This window comes from Ambystoma mexicanum, chromosome 1q (assembly GCF_040938575.1).
Source record: "Ambystoma mexicanum isolate Mex_15411 chromosome 1q, UKY_AmexF1_1, whole genome shotgun sequence".
Classification (NCBI taxonomy): domain Eukaryota; kingdom Metazoa; phylum Chordata; class Amphibia; order Caudata; family Ambystomatidae; genus Ambystoma; species Ambystoma mexicanum.
The window spans coordinates 526,574,932-526,585,225 of NC_090922.1; positions in this window are offsets into that span (position 1 = coordinate 526,574,932).

Sequence of the window (10,294 nt, forward strand, 5' to 3'; positions counted from 1 at the left end):
TTACCCGACGTGCTGAATTCTATGAATCTGATGTCGTTGGAATTGATCTGTCTCAAGTTAGGAATGCACTTCATAAGGGCCAGTGTGTTCTTTCTGTTCAGTATCAGGTTGTCTTGCGTTTTTCCTACACACTCCAATTTGAACGACCTTTCACTTCCAATTTTTTTGCTATATGGAATATAGGCCTCTTTCTCGTACTCTGAATTCTTTCTTTTGTTTCTCCCCTTTCTGTCCGTAGTTTCGTCTCTTTGATTTCTCTTTCGCATATCGTCTGGTTTTTGATTGTTAGTGGATTTTACTTCTTTCCATGTTTGAGTTTTAGAGACTCTTTTGGGGCTTCTGGTTCTTCTTCGCTGGGTCGATGTCCTTGATTCACATTCCTTCTCTCTGGTAACAGCTGCCCTTTTTCCCTTTTCCTTGGTTGGAATTTTGGCTCTTGCACTGTCTACTTGTGGCCCAACGATTTTTTTACGCTTATCTTCTAGCGTTAGGAACGGGCTATTACTGTCTTTTTCTGCCATATTGCTATTATTAACTTTGGCTTCTGTTGTCTCGGTTTCTAGTTGAGGCGACTCTTGATCGACATCAGAATCCTCACTGTCATCAGGATATATTGACAGGTCCATGATGTCGATGCTATCTTCACTGTCTTCAGTATTTTGGTCGCTTATAATTATTGATGTGGTGTAAGCTTCTTCTCCCGATTATATGTTCTATTTCAGAAGGGGCTACTGGTCGATTATTCACTTTTTCATTTAATTTCGTTGTTATTTCCTCATGGTTAGAGGATTCTTTCGTCGATTTGCTAAGTGGTCGCTTTCCTTCTAGTATAACCACTCTATCACCAGCTTTGTTTACATTTATTTTGCCATTCTCAAAAAGTGGGTATGTTGACTGTACTCTGGGTAATGTGTTTAGGTGTTTTAATTCGGAGGTTTTGCTTAATGGATTGGGTTTCTTCTTCTCAGTTTGGGGCTTTCTATTTCCGATGTCCTCTTTGGATATTGTACTTTTCCCCTCTTTTCCCAAAGTCAAAACTACGCATCCATTTGTGGATTGTTTTTTTTTGCAATTCTTTTAATTTGCCCCCTTGTTGAGTTCATACTTTAGTTTGGGGGGTATTCTGAGGCTCTTCACCGGCCTTGAGGGAGTCGTTTTCACTCTTTTTTGTCGTTAATAGATGACCCAGTTGTTCTCCTGGTTCTTGCTCCTTTTCATTTCTCAGTTCTTTTAAACTGTTCTCCGTCTGGGTGGCAGTTGAGGCGAGGTGCTGGCTACACTTCATTAGTTCTATGTTGGTTTGTTGACCGTTATCTCTACCTTTTACCCTATTAGGTGTGAGGGGTTGCCCTCCTCTGGGTTCCCTAGCTGTAATGAAGCCTTCCACGTAGATCATTTTCGTATGTAGCATTGCTACCAAAGTCAGTTGATCCTTTAGAGTGTCATGCATGGATTCGTATAGTTTACAAAATGGGTTCATTGCGATGTTTATTGCAGACATTATTGCAAAAATGTCAGGTGTTTTTGTCGAAGGTTCTTCCTCGCTATCGGTGTTCCTTGTTGAAGCTCTCCTGTTTTGCATTGGTGTGTTTATCTCGTTATTCTCAATCCCATTCCATGATCTTCTATTTTGTGATTGGGGGCATACATACGGACCTGGTGTGACACTGTTACTGAGGTCATTTGACCTTACTTGTTTTTCGCTTTGAGAATCGTCTTCTATAGTTGTTTTCTCTCCTGGAGGGTGCTCATACAATTTCTTTCTCAGTTCGCCCTCCGTCAATTTCTCCATTGGACCACTAGCTTCTAGAGACTTCGTTGTTTCCTTAGTTGGAGTTCTGTCGATCTTTTCCATCGTTGGAGTCTCCTGAAGTTGTTCCCTTGTCGGGGACTCTGTGTCAGTCGAAGCTTTTTCTACTACTGTCTCAATGTTGGGCTCCAGTAGTATAGTGTCCATTGTCTCCTTTGTGCTGTCACTTACAAAGGCTCCCTTGGGTATTCCGGATCTCCCTATATTCGGGTGATTATTGTTCGTCTTACTTCCTTCGCTCCGGGCTTCATATGTTTTCTCAATCGACTTGCTATTTTGATGTTGCGGCCCCGGATCAGGAGATGTCCCCTGCACTTCTGGGTCTTTAAAATATCGAATTCCTGTTTTTAAGCCAGTTTTGGGGTTGATTATTCTCATCCCTAACCGATCGGTCCTTGGTTCATGGATGCCGTCTGGTAATTGAGAGATATCACCCTCTAAAAGTTCTGCATCTGATAGTTCCTCAGTTAGATCATGAGTTTCCAGCGTGTTTTTTTTTAAAGAATCTGGCTACTGAGTTTATCAGATACATATTTGATTTTAATCTGGATTTAGCTTTTCTCATCGTTCTTTTAGGTTGGAACTCTAAAGAATTTTTCCTCTTGTCCGTGGGTGATTTAAATTTTCCGCCTCGTTGCTTTTGGGCTGTTTTTTTTGCCGGGTTGATTGATGATGGTTTCTCGGATAATAACACCTCCTCGCCCTCCTGGGATACGTTATGCGATTGTGGGAGATTGATGTTGTCAGAGTTGTTATCAGGTAGCGCAGCAACCGTTTCTTTATTTGCCAGGGCCACCTCACACAGAATTTCTGGTTGGATGTTTACTTCTGAAGCCGGTTTGTCTAGCTTAATGATTTTATTAGAGCTCTTTAAGTCCTTTGTTATTGTTTTACCCCCGTCACCTGTTGGGGAGGGGGCTAGATTTGGGGCGTAGCTGTCGCCCATGTCAATCCTAAAATCGACCATAGAATTTTCCAATATTGAAGTGTCCTCAATATTCACACTTTCATTAGGAATTGATTCGTCCATTGTCAGGACGTTGGTCGGGCTTTTTAGGTCGGCACATAACTTCGTCGGATGTACCTCTATGGCGATGTCAACATGAGTTCCAAGGTTTAAATTTGCAGTGTATGTCTGCGGTTCCCTTTGTGGGATTTCCCCACTTTCCTTTCCTTCCCCCCTGCTCCCGTCTACCGCTGCTTCAGCAGCACCTCCGGGGAAGAGCGGAGCATTGACTTCTCCCCCCTCGTCTGCACAGTCTATTTCCCTCAATGCGAACAACTCGCGCGCGTCCTCCATCAAATTCCTCGCTGACGTCTTTGAAACAGAGACACCAGCCTCATCCCCCGTCACATAACCAACCACTCCCTCCAAACGTGGGCACAAGAGCTGTCCCGTCAGAGACAGTGCTCCCTCCGTTTCGGGGCCCCCGTCCGACGGCTCCACCAGCGGGAGCACCGCCCGTAACGCCGGGGCAGGGAGAGACGAGATGTCCCAAGCTACAGTGGGCGAGTCTAGTTCTTTCCGTGAGGGGGATGGTTGGGATGGTTGGGAGGAGGGGGAAGGGGGAGAAGGAGTTTGAGGGAAGTGGATTGAGAGGTTAAAGTCATGTTTTTGTGGGTAGGTTCTCGATGGATCCTACCTGATAGATCCTGTAGAGGCGTCGCTGGTGTAGTCGTTGTTGTGGCTGATGTAGTGGGTAGACGCCGTTGGCGGATGCTTTTTTTCAATGGACTCCTTAGATCCAGTCCAGAGTTCTCACGGCTCGAGCAGCTGCTACGCAGGGCCCGCCCTGACTCCTCCATGGAGGGGGGTAGGAAGGGTGTCCAGGGGTCTAAGGAGGTCAGGGGAAGCCTCCGCTCCCTCGTGCCTCCGCAGACTGCCGCGGACTAACCAAGCTCTGCAGCTTTGGTTATCGTCAGTATCAGCTGCGGGAGATGCAGTGATACGGGACTGCCACTCTGCAGCCAAATGCAGTAATTACCTAAAGGAAGGCTGCGTAGGAGAACCTTGTCTCATTAATGTTTTCAATAGATTTTTGAAGAAGTGCAGGCAGGATCCCGATCCCAGCCCCAGCAAGCAGCCAAACAGTAGCAATCCTTGTCGCCCTTCACTTCGCCGGGCTTAACCTTTTACTTTTAACTTTTGCAAAGGTGCTGGTGGATTGACTGTTACCCCACATCTCCTCAATTATTCACCCGGATCAGTCTGGCTTCATGCCTGGAAGGTCTACTTTGTTGAATTTAAGGCACCTTTTTGCAATTCTTGCGCAAATTGATCCCAATGTTCTTATTTGCGGTCTTGAAGAAGGTGGTACTTCCCATGATTCTTTTAAAATCGGTTACATTGTTGTATGCTGGATCCAGTGGTTGTCTTTTCTTCTTGGTCACGGGACACAGCAAGGCTGTCTACTTTCGCAGATCCTGTTTACAATTGCGAGTGAGCTTCTTGCTCGTCAACTGCGTACGTTTCATGCTAATAGAGGGCTGGCAATGGGGGGACACGTGACATAGTCTCACTTTATGCGGATAACATCATTCTGTACTTACAGGTCCCACAGGAAAAGTATTCCTGCTGACGATGAGGTTAACAACTTTGGTGAACTCTCTGGATTGAGCATTAATTGGGCTAAACTGATCTTATTTCCCCTCAATTAAAAAATGGTCACATCTGATGATATGGGGCAGTACAGGTGGAAGAAATCATCGGTACAGTACCTGGGGATCAGGGTCAGTAGAGATTGTGCTTCTTTGTTGAACAAACACCACCTTGTGTATCTTCAGGTCACACGGGGTACGATTTTGGTGTACACTTCCCTTATCAGCTTTGGGTCATATTGCTCTAGACAAAATGGTGATTATGCTAAAGTTACTGTATTACATTCATAATGTACCAGTGTGCCAGGGGTGAGGTTCTTCACTGAGGTCAGATTGCTACTGATGCAATTGATCTGGTCCCCTAAGACTCCTAGAGTGAGCTGGGAGATCATTATTCAATCTTATGATAGAGGTGGTCTTGGCACCCCTGATGTAGAGCTGTATTATTTGGCTTCCCAGGTACACATTGCTACATATTGGATTCTGGGATCTATGTACTCCCCAAATGTGAGGATCGAACAGACATCAGTTCACCCCTACACTCTACAGGGAAGTCCTGTGTCACTCCAAGTTCAGGACAGGTGTTGTTTTTGTTCCAGAGGCTTGTACAGTTCATGTCTAGTGTAGGGTGCTGTGTAGGATGCAAATTGGTTGCCCTTATGCACCGGGTCTCGTGGCCTGGAGGATTGTGACTTTACAACCCTTATGTGATGAAACCATTGTGTCACAGTGGTAGAGGCTTGGAATTTGGTTCATGTATGATCTCTATCAAGAGGGGATCTTTATAACGCACAAACAATGTGTGGCCTAGCTGGGGTCTGGGATTTCTCACCTATTCCAGTATGCTTGGGGTCTTTGCTGCTTTTCATATGTGGTTACTGGTCTTCTGGTTGGAACCGCCAACCAATCCGCTTGTGCAATTCCTCATTAGTGCAGTTGGCATTTGCAATATTGTCTCCTCCATATATCATTTAGCACTGCAGGAGACGCCTGCAACAGGGCTCTCATGTAGAGGGAAGTGGGAGGAAGTACTTGGTACCGTATTCAGTGATAGGCAATGGAATCAATTATGATGGACTATGTGCAACTCTGCCGTTAGCACTAGATTTTAATCGGATCCAGTTCAAGACGCTTCCTTGATCACAGCACTATCCGGCTATACATCAACTGTTTGACCACACTAAGGATGGGAAATTCCCAAGCAGTTGTTTGAATGCAGCGCCGTTTGCGCCATGATCTGGTGCTATCCAATGATTTCTTCTTTCTGTGAGGGAGTGGCAAGGACTTTTACGTTCATACTGGGATATTTTGTGCCATGTGAACTGTTGTGGTGCATGTTTGGATGGTTACCGGGTTTGCCCAAAAGTGGTAGGAAGCTTCTTATGCTTGGAATGATCATGGCACGGCACTGAACTTTAATGAAGTGGACCAGTTCAGCTCCACCTACCTGTGAGTCCTGGTTGGATGCAAAAACATGGTGCTGTGATGTTGAGTGTGACTACTGAGCTATGGTTACTTTAGCTGCTAGACCCCGTGACGTTTGGGGTCCTTTAGGCTCTTTTCTTCTCGCTCAGGCTAAAGACACACTGCCAGAAGAGGATGCTATTCTGATTGAGTATATTAGAAGTACCTAGGATGATTTTGATGAAATGATATGATATATATACCATGCCTGTACAACAGTGTTTCTAGGTGCGACAAGACACGGGGGGAAGACAGAGTGAGGACAAGACAAACGATCTTACTAATCCTTGTGTCATTCAGATCGTGCTTGTGCGAGAACGAGAAGTGCAAGGGGATATTGGGTGGAGTTGCGAGAATGAGAAGTGCAAGGGGGAAGGTGGGAGTGTCAGTTAGAGGGGCAGGAAACAGGGCAGTGATGCTCAGAGTAAGTGCAGCACAAGGGCAGCCCAGATCTGGGTAAGTGCAAGGAGGCAAGGGACTGTGGAGGTTACCCTTACACCCCCTAACTGCTTGGATGCCGAGGGGAAGTGCAGCGGTAACTGATCAATAGAGACCCTGGAACACAGTTAGACTCTGAGGGTAGCCAAGCAACCAGTTGGTGCGGCAGACAGGTAGGTCAGCAGGGGAGGGAGAGAGAGAAAGCAGAGTAGAAGAGGAAAATGTTTAGCTGCTTCCGGAACTTCAGATGGTCCAGCCCAAGTTTGATAGGGACCGCGAGGCCATTCCAGAGGAAGGTTCCCACAGAGGAGTTCTTCGAGGAGGAGACAGATCTTAGAGGCGTGTTTGACAGCAGAGCGAGAGTTGAGAGTAGCGACGTGGAGCATGTTGCCACATTTGAAGGATTTACGGGGGGGCTACCGGCTTGAGGTGCACTCCACAGAAGTGAAAGAGGGGCCTGCAGGGTGATAGTAGGACTAGTGGGAGAAGGAAGGAAGTTGATAAGACACAGGTGACGCCAATCAAACAGGAGAAGATTGGGCTGAGGGCCCTGGACCAAGATGGTGCTTTTCAAATAGACATTAATGATGACCTTGAAGGAGTGGAAGGAGGCCAAGAGGGCCAATGGGAGAGGAAGTGAAGAGGGAAAATGGGACTATCCCTTTCCCAGGTTCCCGTCCAAACCATGGCCAATGACGTCCCAACCAAAGCACCCACCGCGGGATGAGTTTGGCCCTCTGACTGCTGCCCCGGACGTCAAGATCCACCGTGGCCACGCCCCACACCCACAGGCCAGCTGCACACCATCCAAAGCACGTGGTGGGGCACCAAGTGGAGCTGAGACCAGCCATATTGGATCAACTTGACTAAATGTGCTGCCAAACACCTGGATCAGACCCATACCAACCCACACGAAGAACATACTCAGTGCTACGACTTAGAGGACTGCGCACACTCACAGACATGCATCGTTGTTATTTTTCAAATAGGCCAACCACCGCACCGCAGAAAAGCAAAACGCCAGAAGAGCTTGTGCACACGCCTGCAGACGCTTCATTCTATTAACACTCTGAAGATGACACCTTGTAGATGGACTAATGTTTAATGATCAAATTCGCACCTCGCGTTCCTCGCCTTATGGACTGTATGCCGCCACCCATAACTAGGCCAAGGTAGGCCACAAACCAGAGTCCCCAGGCCCATAGCAGCCCAGCTGGAGCTACAAGGCGCTGACCATGCAGAACAAAACCCTGACAGGAACCCCACAGCCAAAGCCGCGAAGTTGTAATCAACATGCCGCGCTCTCGGCGCCAAGATCACACCTGCCACTGCTAGGGACTCCTCGGAGCAGAAACACAAATTAAATCCCCGTAATTCTGCCTCAACCATGGTCTCTCACCACGTGACCAGGCCGGCCTGATACGATGCCAAGTTTCAAGGACTAGAGAAGCTCTGGGGTCTCACATCTGGGACCCAGGCTGCAACAACGGAGTTACAAGTTGTACACCGACGGCGATGGAAAAGGAGCACCCAACAGCCAGCAGTAAGACCTGTTCATTTTCCGCCACTGACACATAGTCACACATTGTTGCCAGCATCAATTACATCGCGAACTGGGAACAACAATGGTCCCAGGCTTGGGGGCTCACGGATGAACCAATCAGAACACGAGGGGCTAACCCCTGACGACACTATAATTCAACCAATCACTAACTTTCTTCATGTGACACATTTCATGTAACCATTCTTAGGGAAGACCCAAGCGTACCACCTGACCTCTTCTCTACCACTATTTCCTCCTATACTGATCCATACTGACCCTACCACTCGGGGAGCCAACCCGGGGTAGCGTTAGGTTTGGGGGCAAGCTTTCCCAGCTGACTCACATCGTAGCGTCATTCCGTTAGATAAAGGGCCTGCAAGCCCATCTTCAGGAAGATGTTCCTTGGCTACATACGCTCCGAGAACCTGTCCCTGTCTGTTTTATGCAATAAACAGCAGTAACTCTTTGCTCTTGTGTGTGCCTCATACTCCTTTGGGACGCAGGAGGAATTGGGCCTCCCCAACCTCGGAGGTCCGTGATCGGCCCTGCCGACCCCCGGGAAATTACCCCAACAGAAGAGATAGGAGAGAGATCCGAGACCATATGAAGGGTTCATGGGTCTGGTGAAGGGATGACATAGAGGATGTCAGTGAGAGTCTGTCTGGAGGAAGCGCTGATGTGGGTATCAGCGATAGGGAGGCCATGGTTGGAGACCAGGATGTTTCTATTCAAATTCTTCCTTCCAGACTTAGTGAGAGGGTTAGGGTAGGAGGTAGCATAGCAGTTATAGAAGATGGGAGAAACACAGAGCATTATACAGGGTACAAAGGAGGAAGTTGGGAGGAGAAGGGTGCGAGAGAAGAGAGAGAGATGCACCGCCTAGCACCACACAACGCAGGATGTGCAGAGAGGTGGGGTTTACACTGAGAGGGGAGGACACAGGCAAAGAGACACAAGTGATTCACAACAATACAACAACACCCTTTGCGGGGTGTGGGACCTAGGGGTGGGAGTGATCCTAATGGGCAATAGTAAACAGTGCCACAGTTACCACAATGTAAAACACCCAGATTCAACTTTCCTAAAAGGGGTAAAAAGGCCCCACTTTTTTAAACACAACAGCAATGTAAAACACACAGATTCAACTTTCCTAAACGGAGAAAAAAGGCCTAGTTTTTCAAAACACAGCAGCAATGTAAAACACCCAGAATCAACTTTCGTATAGGGTGAAAAAAGGACTTGTTTTTTAAACAAAGCAGTAATGTAAAACACCCAGATTCAACTCTCCTAAAGGGGGAAAAAGTCCTCGTTTTTTAAACAAAGAAGCAATGTAAATCATCCAGATTGAACTTTCCTCATTCGTCGCAACAGGTTGACGGCTGCAGGCTCCAGGCTTCCCTGGCGAGCACTGGCAGACACTTTCTCAGGCTGCTTCTGGGAACCGTTCTTCCCCTCACGGTCCTTCACCAAAGGGGTGCTGCCATGGCAGGGGTTGCCTACGGTGGATGTCTATGAGGGCCAGGATGGCCAATGGGAGCGCAGTGGGTGGGAGGGACGGGGAGGCCAGCAACAAGGAAGAGGAGACAAGGGGAGGGGGAGTGGAAGGCACAACGTGCTACAGCGCCAAACAGAAATGGAAAAAGTAATTTAAGGGTGCATAGACAGACACAAACTCAGCGCAGCAACGTTAGATTGGAAATGGCGCCAGGGCAGAGAGGGAGAGAGGAACCCTCACTGAGCATCGGGCAGGATGGCCAATGGGAGCGCGATGGATGTCATATACACACTATATGCCAACATTGGTAATCTGCTCTGTCTGGTGTAATGATTCTGTAGCTATTCCGGACAATTACAAAGCCATAATTAAGCTGCGTGTTATGAAAAATTTGGGGGATAAAAGAGAGGTTGAAGCCCTAAAGGGAAGGTTAACATCGGTACTTTGCCCTATTGAGCCACAGTTCAAAGTAGCCGACTACTTAGCAACAGTAAGCCCACTGCAACCCATTTACCTGAGTTTGGCTACAAACACTTCCATTCTTGCATTTGGTGGGCCACTGGAGGAACTGTGTGCCATGTGACCACCTGCAACTTTGCGGGATGGACACTACGGAGTCACTAACGCATTTTTCCCTATTTTGTCCTCTATATACAAATGTTAGGTGCTGTTTCTTGCAACCTCTACTGAAGGAGAAAGGCTTTCGTCAATGTAGGCCTGCCCTCTTGCTGTTCTTGATGGATATTTGCTCATGCTTTTGCATCATTGCTGCTTTACCTCTGCGTACACAGATATTCTAATACTGAGATTTTACTCTGAACTATGATTCTCTAACAGTCGATTTACTTCTTCTTCTTAATGTTTTAACTTACTATTTAATTTGTTATTTACTTTTATTTGTATACTGTTTATTACCATGGACTTTTATGGAGCTTGCCTCAAAAAT